Here is a 25,917-nt window from a genome sequence, read left to right as displayed (position 1 = left end):
CAGCCAAAGGCTCTATTGCCAGAGCAAATACTAGCGGGGACAGGGGGCACCCTTGGCGTGTGCCATTCGTGATCCTAAAAGAAGAGGAGAGGAGCCCATTCACACACACTCTTGCTGAGGGGTGAGAGTATAAAGCCAAAATGGAGGAGAGAACTCTGCCGGTAAGACCAAACTTACAAAGAACCGCCTGTAAGTACCCCTAGTGAAGGCGATCGAACGCCTTCTCCGCGTCCAGTGAAAGCAACAATAATGGAGAATCGGACGTAGAAAAGGCGTCTAGCACGTTTATTACCCGCCTAGTGTTATCGGGGGACTGTCTGCCGGGGACAAAACCCACTTGATCACAATGGACGAGCGAGGGGAGCAGGGGGTTAAGCCTGTTGGCCACAAGTTTTGCATAGATTTTCAAATTAGTATTTAATAGAGCTATGGGGCGATAGTTGGGCATCATAGCGGGATTCTTCCCTGGCTTGGGAAAGGCAACTACACGAGCCTCCAACATTTCTACCGGGAAATTCCCGACGGAGGAAGCATGATTATAGACTCTGTCCAGAACAGGGGTAAGAGTGTCTTTGAAGCATTTATAGAATTTATTTATGAACCCATCGGGGCCTGGAGCTTTGTCCAACGGGAGTGAGTCTATAGCTTGAGTAATTTCCGTACGGGACCAAGGTTGGTTTAAAGCCTGTAGAGTAGTTGAGTCGATGGAGGGGAGATGGACCTCTTTCAAAAAGGCCGCTATTTTAGCTGGTGTAGGTTGTGGGATAGATACATTGTCTTTTAAATTATAGAGGGAGGAGTAGTATGTAGCAAAGGAGTCGGCAATATCTGACGGGTCGGTTATTTTGATATTATTTAAATTGATAATGGATTTCACCCTCTCTTTAGCATTTTTCTCCCTCCGCTTGCGTGCAAGCATTCTACCTGCCCTGTCCCCCTGCGTATAAAACTTTTGTCGCAATCGGAAAAGGTTTTTGTGGACCTCTGTTAAAGCCAATTTATTCATCTCGTCTCTGACCCGAGTCAGGTCCCGATATATTTTCTTATTAGAAGGATTCAGCTTAAGTAGGGTTTCTAAATCTTTAAGACGGGCTTCGAGTTCTAACTGTTTTTCCCGGGAGGTCCTACGAATATAAGCAGCCGCCTGGATTGCCGCTCCCCGGACCACCGCCTTAAGGGCACTCAATGTGTAAATACGGACGTGTCGGCTGGGACATTGGTTTCGATGTACAGGGAAAGGGCCTGTGTAATAGACCGGTTAGCATCCGCATTTGAGAGGAGATAGTCCCCAAGGTGCCACAGGGTAGGAGAGGTCCGCACGCGGCGGAGGTTCCAATGGATAGAGAGGGCAGAATGATCGGACCATGATACTGGCAGGATAGAAGCCTTCAAACCTGTTGGAGGGTCCACTTATCCGTTATTGCTAGATCGATCCTAGAAAAAGAGCCACATACCGGGGAGAAGAACGAGTAATCCCTACAAGTCGGGTTTTTAGCTCTCCAGACATCATAGAGGTCATACTCATGTAATGTATTCCGAAAGGCATGAGAGCTATCCCGCAACGAGCTCGCACTGGAGGTGGGGCGGGCTAAAGATTTATCTACCGCGGGGTCAAGGACCATGTTAAAATCCCCCAGCAATAACAAAGCACCCGATAAGTGCATCTGAAGGGTTTTAAAGAATTTCCTAAAGAAAGGTATTTGTTTGGTATTAGGAGCATACAGCGTGGCTATAGTGACTGTCCTGTCTTCCAGTTTACCTATCAGAATAAGGTATCTACCCCCTTGATCTTTAATGTGATGATCTAGAGAGAAATCACATGTACTAGAAAATAAGATAGCAACCCCAGCCTTTTTCTTTGGGCCATTGGACGTATAACAAGTGGGGAATTTGTTATCTTTAAGGGAGGGGGGTGACAAAGACATGAAGTGGGTCTCCTGTAAGGCCACTATGTGCGCCTTACATTTGGCAAAATGGCGCAAGGCCAGTCGCCGTTTATTGGGCGAATTCAGCCCTTTCACGTTTAAGGAAAGAACATTAACCATTAGGCATGTCAGTGAATAATGCAAAAATCAATCTACATACATAAACTGTGTATCGGGACCTACGTGAGTACTTGTGTACCAAAACATGGAGAGGCAGGGAAGGTAGAAGAAATAGTAAGAGAGTAAAACAGAGCGGGCACCACAAGGATGCCAAACAGGGTTGCCTAAATAGGCAACACATGGGGTCGTGGCGAGGTTCGGGGAGATATCCCCCCCTCACTCCTAGAACAATCAACATATAATAACAACATCAAAGAGACATAGGGTAAATACCTCCTCCCGGACAGCGCCAGGATCCACGCACATAGCGTTAAAAGAAGTAAAGATATCTCTCTGAGGGAGTGCAAGGCAAACATTGGGCAACAAGGTTATAATAGAAATAGTACCCTGCAAGCTAAACTTATACCACACATATGCATAAATATACATCTTGCTCCGTGGCCATCCGAAGCACTGCCGGGAGGGCAAAGTAAAGGCCTACATTAACGTAAAAAGGAACAAGAAGATCAAGTCCGGCTACAGCATACAACCTGGGTGAAGTAAGTAATCTCTAGAGTCAGTTGCCGGCTATTGACCACTCCTGAGCCAATTTGAGGGTTGCAGGTGCCTTTTCAGATGAATCATCCCTCTTCCAGGAATCTAACAGTTTCAAACCAGCCTCCGGCGTGATTATCGCGTGCATGACACCGTTACGCCTAACAAGCAATTTTGTCGGAAACCCCCATCGGTAAAGGATATCAGCTCTCTTTAGTGCCGTAGTCACCGGATAGAACGAGCGTCTCATAGCTAGGGTAGCCGCTGAGAGGTCTCCGTACACTTGTATATCTCCCAAGGTCGTGGCCGGCAGATCCGGGCGCATAGCTGCCTGCAGGATTTGTTCCTTGACATGGAAGTAATGCATCCTCATCAAAGTGTCTCTCGGAGCGTCTTTCGGGGCGTTTCTAGCCTTTGGTAGGCGATGGATACGATCAATGAGGAAATCATCAATAGAGCTGGTAGGGAGAAGAGTCATGAAGAGGTCTGTCGCGAATTGTTTGAGCTCTGAGTTGGAGACCGTTTCTGGGATGCCGCGGAGTTTTACATTGTTACGGCATGACCTGTCCTCAAGGTCACAGGTCTTCCGTCTTAGGTCCGCGACCTCGGCTTGTAGCTCTTCAAGTTGATTAATCATCTCATTATGAGACTTCACCACCTCCTCACACTTATTATCGAGGTGGTCCGTACGTTGGCCTATGGCATCGACCGTCTGCTGGCAACTTTTGAGCGCCGTCTTAACTTCCATCGTAATATCATCTTTAAAGGAAGCCAGGAGTTGCCGCATAGAGCCGAGTGTGAGGGGTGCGTCGTCATCCAGTTGAGAGAGTTTTGTTTGATTCACACGGGAAGTCATAGACACGTCGTCACCTCCCGGGAATTGCTTGGAGAGGGGATCTGACACAGCAGGACTTTTCAGGCTCTGGGATGCCGGAGACTGTTTGAAGAAAGTGACCGGACGGACCGGGGTCGGGTCTTTTTGGCGTTTAGGCGGCATTATCCCAGAGGGTATGCCCCACCGCGGTAGTCGTTGACAAGAGAAATCGGAAGTAGGAGGATAAGTAAACCTATGTCAGCTTGATATATGCGCCAGGGGCGGGATCACAGCATCAGGAGTGAGGGAGAGTTCCAGACATCACTTCAATGGTTACATCAGCATGGCTCAGGCAGAGGTGAGTCTCCCCGTGGCACCCAGCAACCCAGTGCAGCGAGGGGGGAATCTGCCAGATGGATATGAAGGGCTAAGGGAAGCGCCTGAGGTTTCCCAACAATAATGCCAGATGGTCTCCCTTTTATGGCTGCGTACCAAGTATCAAAGAATGAAGGAACAGAGAGAGGTCTCGTATATAGAGGGTACACAAACATGGAGCCTTGTAGGGATGAGGAGACTCAGGCTGATCCAACTTTGATGTAATGTCCTTAAAACAAGTCAAAATGAGGCTCAGTAGTGTGTGTGGCCTCCACATGCCTGTATGACCTCCCTACAATACCTGGGCATGCTCCTGATGAGGTGGCGGATGGTCTCCTGAGGGACCTCCTCCCAGACCTGGACTAAATCATCCGCCAACTCCTGGACAGTCTGTGGTGCAATGTGGCGTTGGTGGATGGAGCGAGACATGATGGTTCAGATGTGCTCAATTGGATTCAGGTCTGGGGAACGGGTGGGCCAGTCCATAGAATCAATGCCTTCATCTTGCAGGAACTGCTGACACACTCCAGCCACATGAGGTCTAGCATTGTCTTGCATTAGGAGGAACCCAGGGCCAACCGCACCAGCATATGGTCTCACAAGGGGTCTGAGGATCTCATCTCGGTACCTAATGGCAGTCAGGCTACCTCTGGCGAGCACATGGAGGTCTGTGTGGCCGCCCAAAGAAATGCCACCCCACACAATTACTGAACCACTGCGAAACCGGTCATGCTGGAGGATGCTGCAGGCAGCAGAATGTTCACCTTGGCGTCTCCAGACTCTGTCACGTCTGTCACATGTGCTCAGTGAGAACCTGCTTTCATCTGTGAAGAGCACAGGGCGCCAGTGGCGAATTTGCCAATCTTGGTGTTCTCTGGCAAATGCCAAACGTCCTGCACGGTGTTGGGCTGTAAGCACAACCCCCACCTGTGGACGTCGGGCCCTCATATCACCCTCGTGGAGTCTGTTTCTAATCGTTTGAGAAACGCATGCAAATTTGTGGCTTGCTGGAGGTCATTTTGCAGGACTCTGGCAGTGCTCCTTGTGTTCCTCCTTGCACAAAGGTGGAGGTAGCGGTCCTGCTGCTGGGTTGTTGCCCTCCTACAGCCTCCTCCACGTCTCCTGATGTACTGGCCTGTCTCCTGGTAGCGCCTCCATGCTCTGGACACTACGCTGACAAACACAGCAAACCTTCTTGCCACAGCTCGCATTGATGTGCCATCCTGGATGAGCTGCACTACCTGAGCCACTTGTGTGGGTTGTAGGCTCCGTCTCATGCTACCACTAGAGTGAAAGCACCGCCAGCTTTCAAAAGTGACCAAAACATCAGCCAGAAAGCATAGGAGCTGAGAAGTGGTCTGTGGTCACCACCTGCAGAACAACTCCTTTATTGGGGGTGTCTTGCTACTTGCCTATAATTTCCACCTGTTGTCTATTCCATTTGTACAACAGCATGTGAAATTGATTGATTGTCAATCAGTGTTGCTTCCTAATGGGCCCTACACACTTGTAGATTCGAAAGATTTAAAAGATGAAAGATATGATTTCCCATGAACGATTCTGTGCATACACACTGAACAATGTCTGATGAAAGATTTGAAAGATTTGAAAGATCCAGCTTCATTTAAATACTGGGCATGGTTTTAGGAAGGTGGGCAGGTCTTCTTTGTACAATAAAGAACAGCATCCATTTAAAATCACTGCATATCTGCTCTGTAGTTTGTTTGGTGCAGTGTATACCTGGTAAACCTTTTTAGCACAACCCATAAATAAAGACTCCACACAATTTTTAGTAACAATTTGTAATTATAAATTTTAGAAAAATAATAAATTAGAAACATTCTGGGCTGGATTCATTGATTTTTGAGCCATGACAGCAGGGATTACACTAATAGCGGCATCAGGCATTCCAACAATTAGCCAGATACAGTGCAGAAAAAACAGTGGTGCCAACATAACTTGGGATGAAGAAGAAGTAAAAGAATTTGAGGACAGTATTTCAAAAGTGCACATGAAATAAAAGCATTCACAACGTTCTATTACAGGGGCAAATGAAGTGTAGAAAACCAACATTATGGTACAATTGACTTCAAGAAAAAACATATTGGATGAGGCAGGTCAAATACAAATCTGAAGCCAGCAAACAAACGCAAATTCAAAAATTCAAAAACATTTTGAATAAAAATTTTGGTCGCCTTGAACAGTGGAGTGTGCACTCAACAGAGTGGTGTACACTCCACCTGAAAAGGTGCCAGGGAAGGGGGATTGTGGCATTTGGTAACCCGGAGCAGGATATGTGGGGTATTGTTGAGGAGGAATTACCGGCGCAGAATACATGGGAGGGTGAGTTGGGGGAGGGGCATAAGATGTACTAGGCACCTGTCTGGTATCTAACACAACGCCACTGTGGTTGGTCAATTCATCATCCTGGCCATGTGATATAATGGCATGTACCAGACGCTGGGCGTATTTTTGCTGAGTGGGGTTCATGGCCCGCAACTCACAGGCTAAATGGTCTCCAATAGCTTCAAATCTATCCGGACTGTTTTTTAGGACCTCCTCTGCCTGCCTCAGAAATGTATCTGACCTGCTGGACGAGACAGATCTTCCAGGGATAGTCGGCCGGCGTCTCTTTCTAGCCGGAGGCTGGGGCGTTCCCATCGCCGCCTCACTCTCCTCCAGCTCCGGCATTACAGTGGCTTGGTCTGCCGGCTCATCCACTGCAGGTTCCACGTCCAGCTCCCTCGAAGACAGCTGACTTATCCCCAAAAATTAAGAAAAATATGTGAAAACAATAAGGCAACAAATTAAACAAGAAACAGTGACATCTGTATTGTGCGGACACTTACCGGATCCACACTCTCCTCTTCCTCAGGCTCGAACATCTCGGGCGTGTTCGGCTCCTCCATGCTCCGCGCTGTCGTCGAAGGCTCCTCATCCAATACGAACTTCATCAAGTCATAATACCATAATGTTGGCTTCTTGACTTGATCTGACCCCGCTCCTGAACGTTGGGAATCTTTGTATTTCCTGTGCTCCTTAAGAAATACTGTCCTCAGATTCTGGATCTTCCTCTTCACCCACTTGATGTCTGCACCACTATCTTGGACAAGGCTGTACCTGGCCAATTGCTGGTATGCCAGATTTTTCTTTCCTCTGTTGGCGTAATCCCTTGTTCCCACACGCCACAAGCACTCATTGGTCTGGTATAGATTGATGAATCCAGCCCAGAACTCACGGTTTGCATCCATGTCTCTGTGAAAGGTGAGATTTAATTTTAAAATATTAAAATCAGAACTTAACACAGTAATCAGATATAATATGTTCAACTAATTATTTATATATATATAATCATGGTGAGAGAGCTTGTGTTTCACCACATATGCCCACATTCGAGAAGAAAAAAAGTCCTGCACATTCTGCACAGCTGCAGCTGGAGAAACAGATGTCCGTGATTTCATGCTCACCCAGAGACAGCAGGAAGTCAGGAGCACGAAAGGGGTTTAAAAATCCCTCTTGCCCAAAATGCATTGCGCTGGTGCCTGTTAGATGCCAGTGAGCCGGGTTGAGTTTATAGGACCATGGTATGTGTAGCTGCAAGCCACTGCAGCAGAGTTACTTTTCAGTACGGGAATTGCTAGGACCTTTTATGTCTGTCTGTTTATTTTCTCTATGTACCTCTGTGACCAGGCCCAAGCCTGTGTATGCTGTGCTACAGTGTCTGATATCATTAAAGACACTGTGGTTATAACCTGAAAATCTGCCTACGAGTCCTTGTTTACAATACCCATGTTACGAAATATATATGCACAAAATAATATAATAAAAATGTATGTGTGTGTGTGTGTGTGTGTGTGTGTGTGTGTGTGTGTGTGTGTGTGTGTATGTATGTATGTATATATATATATATATATATATATATATATATATATATATATATATATAATGAGAGAGAGAAAACAAATGGAGGCTGCAGGCAATGAGTACACAACTTATAACTCTTTTAATATGAGTATATGTATACATACATCTAGTTTGAGTATCACAACATAGAGGACTATCACTGGCGCCTCCGGACAGCACACACAGAAAGCCGCTAGTTGCCGCTCGTCAGATACTCCTGGTCTGAGACCGCACACCGTCAGGTCAGCCAAAGAGACTTAGTACGTCCAGTGTCCCGCTATCACGCCAACATGTTTCGTCCCAAGGACTTCGTCAGAGGGTGTGACACCTCCTTTTGGCTGATCGTTCAAATCGTGCAGTATTATCTACAAGTGTGTAGGGCCTATAAGTGGACAGTTTGATTTCACAGAAGTGTGATTGACTTGGAGTTACATTGTGTTGTTTAAGTGTTCCCTTTATTTTTTTGAGCAGTGTATATTGCTTCTGTTGGCTTAGTACATTTACCCCAAAAGTCTCTCTTTCCCATGTGGTCTATGCAATGATACTAGTAGATTGTAATACAAACAGAAACTACGTAGTGTGGAAACCTAAACTGTGCAATAAATAAAAAAAACAATATGCAGTCTACAGAAAGGCCAGACACCTTACATCATATGTTGTACTGGATAAAACAAAAGATTTGTAGAGTGGTCAGGAATAAATAAAAGATGCGCCTCAATGTATATCCTTAGGTGGTTATGCTGGGATCAAAGCATGTATGATAAAACAGGTGAACAAGTCCGGTTACCGGTTCCCTCTTCAATCGCTCAAGCAGCATGTTCCGGATGGTGGCTGAAGTGGGGCAGAGGTCCTTTCGACAGCTCTGGATACTCTGGTTGGAGACCGGGGGAACTTCAGAGGAGAGTTTTAGATTTGATATCTATATATTATATATTTATATTTGATGCCTGCATTTGTTTTTACTCTTGTAAATGAATTTATGGACTGTGTGTTTAATAAATAAGAATTTACTTACCGATAATTCTATTTCTCGTAGTCCGTAGTGGATGCTGGGGACTCCGTAAGGACCATGGGGAATAGCGGCTCCGCAGGAGACTGGGCACAAAAGTAAAAGCTTTAGGGCTACCTGGTGTGCACTGGCTCCTCCCCCTATGACCCTCCTCCAAGCCTCAGTTAGGATACTGTGCCCGGACGAGCGTACACAATAAGGAAGGATTTTGAATCCCGGGCAAGACTCATACCAGCCACACCAATCATACCGTACAACCTGTGATCTGAACCCAGTTAACAGCATGATAACAGAAGAGCCTCTGAAAAGATGGCTCACAACAATAATAACCCGATTTTTTGGTAACAATAACTATGTACCAGTATTGCAGACAATCCGCACTTGGGATGGGCGCCCAGCATCCACTACGGACTACGAGAAATAGAATTATCGGTAAGTAAATTCTTATTTTCTCTAACGTCCTAAGTGGATGCTGGGGACTCCGTAAGGACCATGGGGATTATACCAAAGCTCCCAAACGGGCGGGAGAGTGCGGATGACTCTGCAGCACCAAATGAGAGAACTCCAGGTCCTCCTCAGCCAGGGTATCAAATTTTGTAGAATTTTACAAACGTATTTGCTCCTGACCAAGTAGCTGCTCGGCAAAGTTGTAAAGCCGAGACCCCCTCGGGCAGCCGCCCAAGATGAGCCCACCTTCCTTGTGGAATGGGCTTTTACAGATTTTGGCTGTGGCAGGCCTGCCACAGAATGTGCAAGCTGAATTGTACTACAAATCCAACGAGCAATAGTCTGCTTAGAAGCAGGAGCACCCAGCTTGTTGGGTGCATACAGAATAAACAACGAGTCAGATTTTCTGACTCCAGCCGTCCTGGAAACCTATATTTCCAGGGCTCTGACAACGTCCAGCAACTTGGAGTCCTCCAAGTCCCTAGTAGCCGCAGGCACCACAATAGGTTGATTCAGGTGAAACGCTGAAAACCACCTTAGGGAGAAACTGAGGACAAGTCCTCAATTCCGCCCTGTCCGAATGGAAAATCAGATGAGGGCTTTTACAGGATAAAGCCGCCAATTCTGACACGCACCTGGCCCAGGCCAGGGCCAACAGCATGACCACTTTCCATGTGAGATATTTTAACTCCACATATTTAAGTGGTTCAAACCAATGTGACTTTTGGAACCCAAAAACTACATTTAGATCCCAAGGTGCCACTGGAGGCACAAAAGGAGGCTGTATATACAGTACCCCTTTCACAAACGTCTGAACTTCAGGGACTGAAGCTAGTTCTTTTTGGAAGAAAATTGACAGGGCCGAAATTTGAACCTTAATGGACCTCCATTTCAGGCCCATAGACACTCCTGTTTGCAGGAAATGTAGGAATCGACCTAGTTGAAAATTCCTCCGTCTGGGCCTTACTGGCCTCGCACCACGCAACATATTTTCGCCAAATGCGGTGATAATGTTTTGCGGTTATATCTTTCCTGGCTTTGATCAGGATAGGGATGACTTCATCCGGAATGCCTTTTTCCTTCAGGATCCGGCGTTCAACCGCCCTGCCGTTAAACGCAGCCGCGGTAAGTCTTGGAACAGACAGGGTCCTTGCTGGAGCAGGTCCCTTCTTAGAGGTAGAGGCCACGGATCCTCCGTGAGCATCTCTTGAAGTTCCGGTTACCAAGTCCTTCTTGGCCAATCCGGAGCCACGAATATAGTGCTTACTCCTCTCCATCTTATAATTCTCAGTACCTTGGTTATGAGAGGCAGAGGAGGGAACACATACACTGACTGGTACACCCACTGTGTTACCAGAGCGTCTACAGCTATTGCCTGAGGGTCCCTTGACCTGGCGCAATACTTGTCGAGTTTTATAAACATGTGGAAGACTTCTGGGTGAAGTCCCCACTCTCCCGGGTGGAGGTCGTCCACTCCCGGAATGAATACTGCTGACAGTGCTATCACATGATTTTCCGCCCAGCGAAGAATCCTTGCAGCTTCTGCCATTGCCCTTCTGCTTCTTGTGTCACCCTGTCTGTTTACGTGGGTGACTGCCGTGATGTTGTCCGAATGGATCAACTCCGGGTGACCTTGAAGCAGAGGTCTTGCTGAGCTTAGAGCATTGTAAATGGCCCTTAGCTTCAGGATATTTATGTGAAGTGATGTCTCCAGGCTTGACCATAAGCTCTGGAAATTCCTTCCCTGTGTGACTGCTCCCCAGCCTCGCAGGCTGGTATCCGTGGTCACCAGGACCCAGTCCTGAATGTGCGGCCCTCTAGAAGATGAGCACTCTGCAACCACCACAGGAGAGACACCCTTGTGCTTGGTGACAGGGTTATCCGCTGATGCATCTGAAGATGCGACCCGGACCATTTGTCCAGCAGGTCCCACTGGAAAGTTCTTGCGTGGAATCTGCCGCATGGGATTGCTTCATAGGAAGCCACCATTTTTCCCAAAACCATCTCATTGATGTACTGAGACTTGGCTCGGTTATAGGAGGTTCCCGACTAGCTCGGATAACTCCCTGACTTTCTCCTCCGGGAGAAACACCTTTTTCTGAACTGTGTCCAGGTTCATCCCTAAGAACAGAAGACGAGTCGTCGGAATCAGCTGCGATTTTGGAATATTGAGAATTCAATTGTGCTGCCGCAACACTACCTGAGATAGTGCTACACCGACCTCCAACTGTTCCCTGGATCTTACCCTTATCAGGGAATCGTCCAAGTAAGGGATAACTAAAATTCCCTTCCTTCGAAGGAGTATCATCATTTCGACCATTACCTTGGTAAAGACCCGGGGTGCCGTGGACCATCCATACGGCAGCGTCTGAAACTGATAGTGACAGTTCTGTACCATAAACCTGAGGTACCCTTGGTGAGAAGGGTAAATTTGGACATGAAGGTAAGCATCCTTGATGTCCCGAGACATCATGTAGTCCTCTTCTTCCAGGTTCGCAATCACTGCTCTGAGTGACTCAATCTTGAATTTGAACCTCTGTATGTAAGTGTTCAAAGATTTTAGATTTAGAATCGGTCTCACCGAGCAGTCCGGCTTCGGTACCACAACAGTGTGGAATAATACCCCGTTCCCTGTTGCAGGAGGGGTACCTTGATTATCACCTGCTGGGAATACAGCTTGTGAATGGCTTCCAAAACTGTCTCCCTGTCAGAAGGAGACATCGGTAAAGCCGACTTTAGGAAACGGCGAGGGGGAGACGTCTCGAATTCCAATTTGTACCCCTGAGATATCACCTGAAGGATCCAGGGGTCTACTTGCGAGTGAGCCCACTGCGCGCTGAAATTCATTGAGACGGGCCCCCGCCGTGCCTGATTCTGCTTGTGAAGCCCCAGCGTCATACTGAGGGCTTGGCAGAGGCGGGAGAGGGTTTCTGTTCCTGGGAACTGGCTGATTTCTGTAGCCTTTTTCCTCTCCCTCTGTCACGGGGCAGAAATGAGGAACCTTTTGCCCGCTTGCCCCCGAAAAGACTGCGCCTGATAATACGGCGTCTTCTCATGTTGAGAGGCGACCTGGGGTACAAACGTGGATTTCCCAGCTGTTGCCGTGGCCACCAGGTCTGAAAGACCGACCCCAAATAACTCCTCCCCTTAATAAGGCAATACTTCCAAATGCCGTTTGGAATCCGCATCACCTGACCACTGTCGTGTCCATAACCCTCTACTGTTAGAAATGGACAACGCACTTAGACTTGATGCCAGTCGGCAAATATTCCGCTGTGCATCACGCATATATAGAAATGCATCTTTTAAATGCTCTATAGGCAATAATATACTGTCCCTATCTAGGGTATCAATATTTTCAGTCAGGGAATCCGACCACGCCAACCCAGCACTGCACATCCAGGCTGAGGCGATTGCTGGTCGCAGTATAACACCAGTATGTGTGTAAATACCTTTTAGGATGCCCTCCTGCTTTCTATCAGCAGGATCCTTAAGGGCGGCCATCTCAGGAGAGGGTAGAGCCCTTGTTCTTACAAGCGTGTGAGCGCTTTATCCACCCTAGGGGGTGTTTCCCAACGCACCCTAACCTCTGGCGGGAAAGGATATAATGCCAATAACATTTTAGAAATTATCAGTTGTTATCGGGGGAAAACCACGCATCATCACACACCTCATTTAATTTCTTAGATTCAGGAAAACTACAGGTAGTTTTTCCTCACCGAACATAATACCCCTTTTTGGTGGTACTCGTATTATCAGAAATGTGTAAAACATTTTTCATTGCCTCAATCATGTAACGTGTGGCCAGTGCCGTTTCTAGCGGCGGGCGAGCCGTGCAACCGCACGGGGCACCCGCCGCGGCACTTTGTTACTCCTTATCGCCTCTGCCGAGCGCTCCTGCTCGGGGGCGGGGCTTCGCGGAATGACGCGTTGCGTCGTGACGTCACGACGCAATCGCGTCATTCCGCGAAGCCCCGCCCCCCGAGCAGGAGCGCTCGGCAGAGGCGATAAGGAGATAAGCAAGAAGGAGGCGGCGGCCGGCGCGAGGGACGTGAGGCGGCGGGACCGAAGAGCGGGAAGACGTAAGTATTCTCTCTCTCTCTCTCCCCCCCTCTCCCCCTTCCTTCCCCTCAACTTGAAACCTGCCTGCCGCTGCCGCACTGTGTAAAATGGGGACACCTGCCTATGGGGATACCTGCCTGCCGCACTGTGTAAAATGGGGGCACCTGCCTGCGTACTGTGTAATATGGGGGCACCTGCCTGCGTACTATGTAATATGGGGGCACCTGCCTGCGTACTGTGTAATATGGGGGCACCTGCCTGCGTACTGTGTAATATGGGGGCACCTGCCTGCGTACTGTGTAATATGGGGGCACCTGCCTGCGTACTGTGTAATATGGGGGCACCTGCCTGCGTACTGTGTAATATGGGGGCATCTGCCTGCGTACTGTGTAATATGGGGGCATCTGCCTACGTACTGTGTAATATGGGGGCATCTGCCTGCGTACTGTGTAATATGGGGGCACCTGCCTGCGTACTGTGTAATATGGGGGCACCTGCCTGCGTACTGTGTAATATGGGGGCATCTGCCTGCGTACTGTGTAATATGGGGGCATCTGCCTGCGTACTGTGTAATATGGGGGCACCTGCCTGCGTACTGTGTAATATGGGGGCATCTGCCTGCGTACTGTGTAAAATGGGGATATCTGCCTGCCGCGCTGTGTAAAATGGGGATACCTGCCTGCCGCACTGTGTAAAATAGGAATACCTGCCTGCGTACTGTGTAAAATGGGGGCACCTGCCTGCGTACTGTGTAAAATGGGGTTATCTGCCTGCCGTGCTTTGTAAAATGGGGATATCTGCCTGCCGTGCTGTGTAAAATGGGGATATCTGCCTGCCGTGCTGTGTAAAATGGGGATACCTGCCTGCCGTGCTGTGTAAAATGGGGATACCTGCCTGCCGTGCTGTGTAAAATGGGGATACCTGCCTGCCGTGCTGTGTAAAATGGGGATACCTGCCTGCCGTGCTGTGTAAAATGGGGATACCTGCCTGCCGCACTGTGTAAAATGGGGATACCTGCCTGCTGCACTTTGTAAAATGGGGGCACCTGCCTGCGTACTGTGTAAAATGGGGATACCTGCCTACCGTACTGTGTAAAATGGGGACACCTGCCTTCCGTACTGTGTAAAATGGGGACACCTGCCTGCCGCGCTGTGTAATATGGGGACACTTGCCTGCTGTAATGTGTAAAAAGGGGACTTTTTTATTTTTATTCCCCCCCCCCTGTGGTGGGTGTGATGATATCAGATGAGGCCATGCCCACTTTAATGAGACCACGCCCATTTTAATCAGGCCACACACCCTTGTCGGGAGCGCGCGCGCCTACGGCGCGCGCATGCATTTTCTTTTTATGGCTATATGGGGGGGGCACACTTTTTTTTTTTTTTTTTTAGAGCAATTGGGAGGGGGGGGGGGCGCATTTTGAAATCTCGCACTGGGAGCCAAATTGTCTAGAAACGGCCCTGCGTGTGGCCCTACTGGAAGTCACATTTGTCTCTTCACCGTCGACACTGGAGTCAGTATCCGTGTCGGCGTCTATATCTGCCATCTGAGGTAACGGGCGCTTTAGAGCCCCTGACGGCCTATGAGACGTCTGGACAGGCACAAGCTGAGTAGCCGGCTGTCTCATGTCAACCACTGTCTTTTATACAGAGCTGACACTGTTACGTAATTCCTTCCAACAGTTCATCCACTCAGGTGTCGACCCCCTAGGGGGTGACATCACTATTACAGGCAATCTGCTCCGTCTCCATCATTTTTCTCCTCATACATGTCGACACAAACGTACCGACATACAGCACACACACAGGGAATGCTCTGATAGAGGACAGGACCCCACTAGCCCTTTGGGGAGACAGAGGGAGAGTTTGCCAGCACACACCAGAGCGCTATATATATATATACAGGGATAACCTTATATAAGTGTTTTTCCCCTTATAGCTGCTGTATCTTTAATACTGCGCGTAATTAGTGCCCCCCCTCTCTTTTTTAACCCTTTCTGTAGTGTAGTGACTGCAGGGGAGAGCCAGGGAGCTTCCCTCCAACGGAGCTGTGAGGGAAAATGGCGCCAGTGTGCTGAGGAGATAGGCTCCGCCCCCTTATCGGCGGCCTTATCTCCCGTTTTTCTATGTATTTTGGCAGGGGTTAAATTCATCCATATAGCCCAGGAGCTATATGTGATGCATTTTTTTGCCATCCAAGGTGTTTTATTGCGTCTCAGGGCGCCCCCCCCCCAGCGCCCTGCACCCTCAGTGACCGGAGTGTGAAGTGTGCTGAGAGCAATGGCGCACAGCTGCAGTGCTGTGCGCTACCTTGTTGAAGACAGGACGTCTTCTGCCGCCGATTTTCCGGACCTCTTCTGTCTTCTGGCTCTGTAAGGGGGCCGGCGGCGCGGCTCTGGGACCCATCCATGGCTGGGCCTGTGATCGTCCCTCTGGAGCTAATGTCCAGTAGCCTAAGAAGCCCAATCCACTCTGCACGCAGGTGAGTTCGCTTCTTCTCCCCTTAGTCCCTCGATGCAGTGAAGCCTGTTGCCAGCAGGTCTCACTGAAAATAAAAAACCTAAAACTAAACTTTTCACTAAGCAGCTCAGGAGAGCCACCTAGTGTGCACCCTTCTCGTTCGGGCACAAAAATCTAACTGAGGCTTGGAGGAGGGTCATAGGGGGAGGAGCCAGTGCACACCAGGTAGTCCTAAAGCTTTTACTTTTGTGCCCAGTCTCCTGCGGAGCGGCTATTCCCCATGGTCCTTACGGAGTCCCCAGCATCCACTTAGGACGTTAGAGAAAATTACCTTTACTGCATGGACGTATTTATTATGGGTGCAGGGTGTGCAATGCACATGGGCCCCTGCATTTTGGGGGGCCCACCCTGCATCCATTGAAAATACCTCTCCATCGGCAGCCACAAATATCACCGGAAACATGACACAGGCACATGTTTCCGGATGTCTGTGCATACACCCTATAAAAATGCCCAGTAGAGTTCTGGCACTAACCAGGAGTCTACTGTACTGCGGGTAAAGCCAGTGAGAGTGAAGGACCCTGAACAGGGGCTGCACAGGGGCCCTCTCCTCTCTTGATACGTCCCTGCTTTCCTGGTATACACAATGTATATATTTTTCTTCTACTTGGTATTATATGTCAGTCTGAGGAGACAAGATTGGGGAGACTACTATAAGGAAATACATTAAGGTGCATCTTTCATTTACTCCTGTAAGAATAATAGCATATTGGTGATGGACTCTCTCGTCTCTTCACTATATCCATCCAGGCTTGGACTGGCCCACATGGGTACAGGGGAAACCACCGGTGGGCCCCACTGCCTGGGGGCCCACCTCCTGCTCTAAGGATCAGGTTCCAGACTATGCACTTGAATGATACATTATATATATGTTGCCTTATACTGGGCTGTAGTGTATTTTCTAGAGTGCATTGCTGTTATTAATCTGTTATTAATCTGATACATAGTCATGCATGCAGCATCTGAATTTACTGTATATATTTATGAAGGGGGCCAGACGTTGCACTCTCTAATGGTTAGTCAAACCAATGAGGTGGCAGGCCACACCCCCTCTGCAGACTGACCACACCCCTAAACATGGGCCCCTACCACTGCATTCCCCCGGTGGGCCCTATATGCCCCAGTCCGACACTGTATCCATCTGAATATGGAGCATAAAGGGGACTTTGGGGGTCATTCAGACCTGGTTGCAAGCAGGCGATTTTTGCACTGCTGCGACCAGGTAGTTGCCGCTTACATGGGTGGGGGGCTAATTGCTGTGCAGGGGTGCGAATGCATGTGCAGAGAGCTGCACAAACAGGCTTGTGCAGTCTTTGCACAGCTCAGGACTTACTCTTCCTGTGCGATGATCCGGCCCGGAGCTAACGTCCGGAACCCTCCCTTCAAACGGCTGGACACGCCTGCGTTTCTCCGGACACTCCTAGAAAACGGTCAGTTGACACCCACAAACGGCCTCTTCCTGTCAATCTTCATGAAATCGCTTTCTTCGTTCATCCGGTCGCTGTCCAGTGATCCCCATCGCCGTGGGGCGACGCAGTGCATATGCATGCGCAGTTCCCAATGTTCCCAACCGCAGTTAAAGCAACTACTTCAAGCATACTGAGTTAGCATCAGCGGTGCAAGTGGGCGGCTACGGGTGGGTACGGCGTACCCTTAAGAATTTAGCCGTGAGTACGCCGTACCCACGCCGACAGGCCGCTGTTACTCGCTGCTGCTCCCCTCCCTCCGCTGCTGATCGGCACAGCTGCTTGAGGGGAGGAGAGCGCAGCGTTCGCTCTCCTGCCCCTCACTGTCTTTCTTCAATTCAGCGCTGGCCCGTGAGCCAATCAGAGCTCGCGGACCTGCAGCCAAGGCTGCCGGACCGCGAGCTTTGATTGGCTCACAGATGGCGCTGAATTGAAGGAAGACAGTGACACCCGCACCGACTGAGGGGCAGGAGAGGCGCAGGCTGCGTTCTCCTTCCCGCACACGCACATGATAGGATCAAGACTCCAGCAGCAAGGGAAGGGGGGCATGTATAACTGGCACTGGGGGCATATCTGGCACTGGGGGGACATGTGTACCTGGCTCTGGGGGCATATCTGGCACTGCGGGCGACGTGTATTTGGCACTGTGGGCATATCTGGCACTGTCGGGGCATTTGTGTATCTGGCACTGGGGGCATATCTGACACTGAGGGCATATCTGGGACTGGGGGGCATATCTGGCACTAGGGGGACATGTGTATCTGGCACTGGGGGCATATCTGGCACTGGGGGGCATTTCTGTATCTGGCACTGGGGGGCAATGTATATCTGACACAGTGGGGGCATTTGTGTATCTGGCACTGTGAGGCAATGTATATCTGGCACTCTGGGGGCATTTGTGTATCTGGCACTGTGGGGCAACGTGTATCTGGCACTAATGGGGTCATATGTGTATATGTCCCTCCCCCATATGTGTATCACGACCCCATTTTCATTGGCCACGCCCCATGTGGCATATGGTCACACCCATTTTTGGGCGTGCGCACCTTCGGCGTGCGCACACAGTACCTATAAGGCATTTTTTTTCTACTTGCCCCACTGGTTAGCATAAACCCCAGATATCTATATTTTATGTTGTCATCTGTTGTACAAGGAACAGCTTAATTGTCCAGGTCTGAAATTAAGATCTGGACATCCCACTGTCCCATTCTAATGTGAAACCCATGTACAAAGTTAGTGTTGAGGACTGGAGTAAGAAAAACAGCAGCCTTTTATTTTGTACATTTGTATGAGACAAAAAATGAAAGGGGTCCCAGTCATAGAATATTCACACGAATTTCACAGAAAGTGAATACAAATAAAAAAGTATTGCTAGATTTTGCCCTATATTTGGTTCTTGTACTGTGTATGCCGTCTGCAAAGCCGTGCTAGCCGCATTGACGCTGCACCCCAAATAGGTTGTCTAGCAGTAAGTTTTTGGGATCATCAGTATCATTTTGTTAGGGTCTACTTAGATGATGAATTAATTTATTTACAGATCTGTCCTTTCACCAGCAGGATGTCAGTGCTGCAACGCCTACAAGACAGCAGTCTCTATGCAAAATCCAAGACTTCCAGATTCCTTTCCTTTCCTTTCCTTTCCTTTTTGCAGAGTGCTGGCAGCCACTTTTAGTACAATTTTCTGTCTGGATTGAAGCCCCTTTTAAAGGAATTTGGAATGCTACTTTTTAAAGGAGACATTTTTTTTTAACAGATATTATATATAATATATTATTAATATATATGTTTATCTGTCTAGGATTTAGCATGAAATGAATTAAAGGTGCCCACACACAGTACAATATAGCTGATGATCCGACTCATAGAAACAATAAAACAGCTATATCGTTCCGTGTGTGTGCATGATATAGTCATTGCGTGCTCCCGTGGGATTGTCTGACGCTTTGCCTGATCTTTCTGCATGTTCAAATGATCAGCGATGAGACTGACGATCCCATGCAGCGCTATGTGTGTGTGTATGGGGGGTGTTATGGCATAGCGGGTGGGCACTGGAAATCATGTGTACACGTCGTACCCTGTGTGGCCGCCTTAAGTCCAAAATATCCTATAATAGCAGCCACTCCCCCTCTGACCTGTTCCATCTCCAGATAAAAGACAAACAATTTGTAAAAATAAGAGGAGAGCACTAATAGTGTAGTATGTACAGGCTCTTAATCAGTGGGCAGTGGACACCCTGCCTTCTAAGAGCCATCCAGAGTTCATAGTATGCCACACTGTTTCAGACTCCGAACCCCCCCCCCCCCCCCCACCCCCGTCTGCCATTACCCCCCCAGCTATGCCACTGGTCCAAGGCAATCCCAACTGGTAGCAATCTGACGGCTGCCAGCACTACAGATCATCAATGATGATCCAATCAGCAGTGGGGGCCTGGTAGGCCCCTTAAGCACCAGGTGCCCCGCTGCGACAAATCAGATGCACCACCGGTAGTTCCGCCCCTGATGTTACCCCTTTCAGTAAGGTGCCAAATTACTATGTACATTTCATAAAGGAAAATAGGTTTAACTGATAACACTTTCAGATCTTCCAAATCCAGATATACAAAAACTCCGGTCTCCTGGAGTATAATCTACAATAAACCTATAAATGATTGGAAAGTACTGTAGGTGTATGTGACTCACTATTGCACTCTTACCAGTAGGTAAAGTTGTAATGGATGAATTTTATTTTTTGAACAGATACCAAACACCTGAATTTAGTACTTGAAGTTTGGATCATAGCTATGTCTTTTATGAATTTCAACAAAATGCCGCCGGCCAGAATCTCGACAAATACGGGTAATTCCCACTCGGTTGGTGGGTCCACGCCACCAACGGAGTGGGAATACAACCTGTGACGAGCGAAGAAAGCCACTGCGCCTGAAGTGTGGTGAGTGCAGGGAGCCCGCGAGTGGACTCGCCGCCTCGCTGTTAGGTTTCCGACAGATGGGATGCCGCTGTCGGTACAGTAACAGCCGGCATCTCGTCTGCTGTGATATGCTATGTATTCTGTTTAAAAACTCCATTGATTTGTGAGTTTGTTTTTTACTTTCTGTTTGGAGCCTTTTTGAAATAGTCTCTGTTACTTTGCTTTCCATATTAAGCAATTTTTCTTCAGTTAACCTTCATTCTTAAACATGCTCTTTTTTTACTTTTATTGTGTGACTTTATATACATTGGCAGATTTTATCTATGGGCTGCATGAATGCAGCTCCACCCCAGGTTAAATCTGCCACCCAGCTCAAGGTCAGTGAAGCCAGATGCAGTTTGTGACTGCACTGGCTTCACTGTGGCTGGCAGTGACTTCCTATTCCCACACAAGGCAGACCGGGCTGCGATTAGCAGAGAGCTGGCTTCCTGTTGGGAGCTCTCCCTGCCTGGTCGTCTGTCCAATCCGACTTCTATGGGATGAGATGATGCAGAGCATAGAAGCCGGGGGTTTGTGCACATGTGCTGGTCCCGGGGGCCTGTCAGCTCCATTGTGCAGGCACTGGGATTCGGGACATGGGACTCTTTGGCAAAAGAAAACCTAAACAAACAAAAAAAAAGTAGGAGCCGCTGCTGTTTACATCTGTGGATTGAAGGGTCACTCTGGTATAATTTTTCCATGTTGTCAGGTATGAGTTCTTTTCTACACCTGTGTACATCTATAAACCTATTTTTTAAGTGTGGTTTTAATTCTGCTACAGATCTTATTTCCAGGGTGTTAATCAACGGCTATTATCAGTGGAGTAGGCAGCTTTTGGATGAACAAAAGGCTCCCCAGGCTCAGGTGTTTCCAACATTCCCCTTGTAAGGCCCATCAGACCCCCCCCACCCCACCACCACCACTGCCCCACCTGTATATTCTCTATTGCCCCCCCCCCCCCCCACACACACACACACACACACACACACACACACACACACACACACACACACACACACACTGCATTATGTTCTTCAACAAAATAAATTATAATATATGCCCTGTTTTGAGCCCTTCCCTACCCCTCACCTGTATATCCTGTAGTGTACACCCCATCTGTATGTTCTGTACTGTTCTGCCCCCACCAAGAACGCAGTAAAAAAAAAAAACCACATAAATCACCCCAAAAAAAACAGTGTAAACGGTACGCCCGCATCGCTGGGACAGGCATAGGTGAAATTTTTCAACTTGGGGAGTGTGTCGCCCATAGTAACTTGAAGTTGCAAATGCAGGCCCTGATGCATGCACAGTATGATCAGTTCACAGACTGCTTTGGTTGCAACTCTGAATCCGACCCTGATAGTTTAATCTCTAAACTACAGTGTGTTCTCTTCTTTTCTTCATTAACATAGTGTTAAATTCCATACAATTTACATGTTTCACTGGAAGATTGCCTTTATGATGTGCTGAGTCTGGGCCACATAACCTGTTGCTGAATATGCTCGTCTGTTCAAGCATCAACACGCAGGGAAGATTGTGGGTTAAACTATTCTGTCACCAGAACAGAGAACACATATTAAGTAACGTAAAATGGAGATATGGAGAATTAACAAGTTCTCACCATACATAATAGTACTTTTCCGGCTGTCATTATCCCAACAGCGGGATTCCAGCCACAATTTATGCCGGCAGCGGAGCAAGCACTAGAAAGCCCCTAGCGGGCTTGCTTGCGCTCGCCACGCTACGGACACCCATAGAGGGAGAAAAGCCTGTGGCACCGGGATCCTGGTGGCGGCAATTCACTGCCTGTCAGGATTCCGCCGTCTGCATTGTGACCGCCAGGATCCCGACAGGTGGTCTCGTGATTGCCTCCCGGCCAGTGTACTTACCACTGGAGATTGCAGCTTCATGAGGGAAGGTGTTAAGGGGACTCCTTTGTTCCTATATGTAAGGTGCCAAATGGAGTTGAAAACAAATGTATTCCTGTACCTATATATTGTATGAGGGGAAGAAGGAAATTGGGTTTGGAATCTGTATTGATTCATGTAGCTGGTTTGATTGATTTACGAATCCTAAATGGTATAACGTATGCAGGAATAGGATAAGAAACATTTGTTCATTTGAGAAGTCAAACACCAACCTTATTTTGAATGTTTGTGATAAATACTGTATATCAAAGGAGAATTGTAAATGACCAGTTGATAATAAGAATTTACTTACCGATAATTCTATTTCTCATAGTCCGTAGTGGATGCTGGGGACTCCGAAAGGACCATGGGGAATAGCGGCTCCGCAGGAGACTGGGCACAAAGTAAAAGCTTTAGGACTAGCTGGTGTGCACTGGCTCCTCCCCCCATGACCCCCCTCCAAGCCTCAGTTAGGATACTGTGCCCGGACGAGCGTACACAATAAGGAAGGATTTTGAATCCCGGGTAAGACTCATACCAGCCACACCAATCACACCGTACAACTTGTGATCTGAACCCAGTTAACAGCATGATAACAGAAGGAGCCTCTGAAAAGATGGCTCACAACAACAATAACCCGATTTTTGTAACAATAACTATGTACAAGTAATGCAGACAATCCGCACTTGGGATGGGCGCCCAGCATCCACTACGGACTATGAGAAATAGAATTATCGGTAAGTAAATTCTTATTTTCTCTAACGTCCTAGTGGATGCTGGGGACTCCGAAAGGACCATGGGGATTATACCAAAGCTCCCAAACGGGCGGGAGAGTGCGGATGACTCTGCAGCACCGAATGAGAGAACTCCAGGTCCTCCTCAGCCAGGGTATCAAATTTGTAGAATTTAGCAAACGTGTTTGCCCCTGACCAAGTAGCTGCTCGGCAAAGTTGTAAAGCCGAGACCCCTCGGGCAGCCGCCCAAGATGAGCCCACTTTCCGTGTGGAATGGGCTTTTACAGATTTTGGCTGTGGCAGGCCTGCCACAGAATGTGCAAGCTGAATTGTACTACAAATCCAACGAGCAATCGTCTGCTTAGAAGCAGGAGCACCCAGCTTGCTGGGTGCATACAGGATAAACAGCGAATCAGATTTTCTGACTCCAGCCGCCCTGGAAACATATATTTTCAGGGCCCTGACTACGTCCAGCAACTTGGAATCCTCCAAGTCCCTAGTAGCCGCAGGCACCACAATAGGCTGGTTTAAGTGAAATGCTGAAACCACCTTAGGAAGAAATTGAGGACGAGTCCTCAATTCTGCCCTGTCCGTATGAAAAATTAGGTAAGGGCTTTTATAGAATAAAGCCGCCAATTCTGAGACACGCCTGGCTGAAGCCAGGGCTAACAGCATTACCACTTTCCATGTGAGATATTTTAAGTCCACAGTGGTGAGTGGTTCAAACCAATGTGATTTTAGGAATCCCAAAACTACATTGAGATCCCAAGGTGCCACTGGAGGCACAAAAGGAGGCTGTATATGCAGTACTCCCTTGACAAACGTCTGAACTTCAGGAACAGAAGCCAGTTCTTTTTGGAAGAATATTGACAGGGCCGAAATTTGAACCTTAATGGACCCTAATTTGAGGCCCATAGACAGTCCTGTTTGCAGGAAATGCAGGAACCGACCCAGTTGAAATTCCTCTGTAGGGGCCTTCCTGGCCTCGCACCACGCAACATATTTACGCCAAATACGGTGATAATGTTGTACGGTTACATCCTTCCTGGCTTTGATCAGGGTAGGGATGACTTCATCCGGAATGCCTTTTTCCTTCAGGATCCGGCGTTCAACCGCCATGCCGTCAAACGCAGCCGCGGTAAGTCTTGGAACAGACATGGTCCCTGCTGGAGCAGGTCCTTTCTTAGAGGTAGAGGCCACGGGTTTTCCGTGAGCATCTCTTGAATTTCCGGGTACCAAGTCCTTCTTGGCCAATCCGGAGCCACGAGTATAGTCTTTACTCCTCTCCTTCTTATGATTCTCAGTACTTTTGGTATGAGAGGAAGAGGAGGGAACACATACACTGACTGGTACACCCACGGTGTTACCAGAGCGTCCACAGCTATTGCCTGAGGGTCCCTTGACCTGGCGCAATATCTGTCCAGTTTTTTGTTGAGGCGGGACGCCATCATGTCCACCTTTTGGTTTTTCCCAACGGTTCACAATCATGTGGAAGACTTCTGGGTGAAGTCCCCACTCCCCCGGGTGAAGATCGTGTCTGCTGAGGAAGTCTGCTTCCCAGTTGTCCACTCCCGGAATGAACACTGCTGACAGTGCTATCACATGATTCTCCGCCCAGCGAAGAATCCTTGCCACTTCCATCATAGCCCTCCTGCTTCTTGTGCCGCCCTGTCTGTTTACGTGGGCGACTGCCGTGATGTTGTCCGACTGGATCAACACCGGCTGACCCTGAAGCAGAGGTCTTGCCTGACTTAGGGCATTGTAAATGGCCCTTAGTTCCAGGATATTTATGTGAAGTGACGTTTCCATGCTTGACCACAAGCCCTGGAAATTTCTTCCCTGTGTGACTGCTCCCCAACCTCTCAGGCTGGCATCCGTGGTCACCAGGACCCAATCCTGAATGCCGAATCTGCGGCCCTCTAGGAGATGAGCACTCTGTAACCACCACAGGAGAGACACCCTTGTCCTTGGAGACAGGGTTATCCGCTGATGCATTTGAAGATGCGATCCGGACCATTTGTCCAGCAGATCCCACTGAAAAGTTCTTGCGTGGAATCTGCCGAATGGAATCGCTTCGTAAGAAGCCACCATCTTTCCCAGGACCCTTGTGCATTGATGTACTGACACTTGGCCTGGTCTTAGGAGGTTCCTGACTAGGTCGGATAACTCCTTGGCTTTCTCCTCCGGGAGAAACACCTTTTTCTGTACTGTGTCCAGAATCATCCCTAAGAACAGCAGACGTGTCGTCGGAATCAGCTGCGATTTTGGAATATTTAGAATCCATCCGTGCTGTCGTAGTACTACTTGAGATAGTGCTACTCCGACCTCTAACTGTTCTCTGGACCTTGCCCTTATCAGGAGATCGTCCAAGTAAGGGATAATTAAGACGCCTTTTCTTCGAAGAAGAATCATCATTTCGGCCATTACCTTGGTAAAGACCTGGGGTGCCGTGGACAATCCAAACGGCAGCGTCTGAAACTGATAGTGACAGTTCTGTACCACAAACCTGAGGTACCCTTGGTGAGAAGGGCAAATTGGGACATGGAGGTAAGCATCCTTGATGTCCAGAGACACCATATAGTCCCCTTCTTCCAGGTTCGCTATCACTGCTCTGAGTGACTCCATCTTGAACTTGAACCTTTTTATGTAAGTGTTCAAGGATTTCAGATTTAAAATGGGTCTCACCGAGCCGTCCGGCTTCGGTACCACAAACAGCGTGGAATAATACCCCTTTCCCTGTTGTAGGAGGGGTACCTTGATTATCACCTGCTGGGAATACAGCTTGTGAATGGCTTCCAATACCGCCTCCCTGTCGGGGGGAGACGTTGGTAAAGCAGACTTCAGGAACCGGCGAGGGGGAGACGTCTCGAATTCCAATTTGTACCCCTGAGATACTACCTGCAGGATCCAGGGGTCCACTTGCGAGTGTGCCCACTGCGCGCTGAAATTCTTGAGACGGGCCCCCACCGTGCCTGAGTCCGCTTGTAAGGCCCCAGCGTCATGCTGAGGACTTGGCAGAAGCGGGGGAGGGCTTCTGTTCGTGGGAAGAGGCTGTTTGCTGCAGTCTTTTTCCCCTTCCTCTGCCCCGGGGCAGATATGAGTGGCCTTTTGCCCGCTTGCCCTTATGGGGACGAAAGGACTGAGCCTGAAAAGACGGTA

General features: G+C 48.6%; 1 protein-coding gene across 3 annotated transcripts in view; it reads left to right on the top strand.

The window, feature by feature from the left end:
- Nucleotides 1-25,917, top strand: part of CSDC2 (cold shock domain containing C2) — a 132,934-nt gene that overhangs the window by 80,155 nt on the left and 26,862 nt on the right. Inside the window, exon 1 of one of the 3 annotated variants that reach the window (XM_063940465.1) lies at nt 20,658-20,826. The exons of the other annotated variants lie outside the window; for them this stretch is intronic. The gene's annotated coding sequence lies outside the window, so the exon portion shown is untranslated. Of the gene's footprint in view, nt 1-20,657; nt 20,827-25,917 lie in introns of those variants that run through there. 3 annotated transcript variants of the gene reach the window in all.

This window comes from Pseudophryne corroboree, chromosome 9, assembly GCF_028390025.1.
Source record: "Pseudophryne corroboree isolate aPseCor3 chromosome 9, aPseCor3.hap2, whole genome shotgun sequence".
Classification (NCBI taxonomy): Eukaryota; Metazoa; Chordata; class Amphibia; order Anura; family Myobatrachidae; genus Pseudophryne; species Pseudophryne corroboree.
This window is presented reverse-complemented; position numbering and strand designations above follow the sequence as displayed.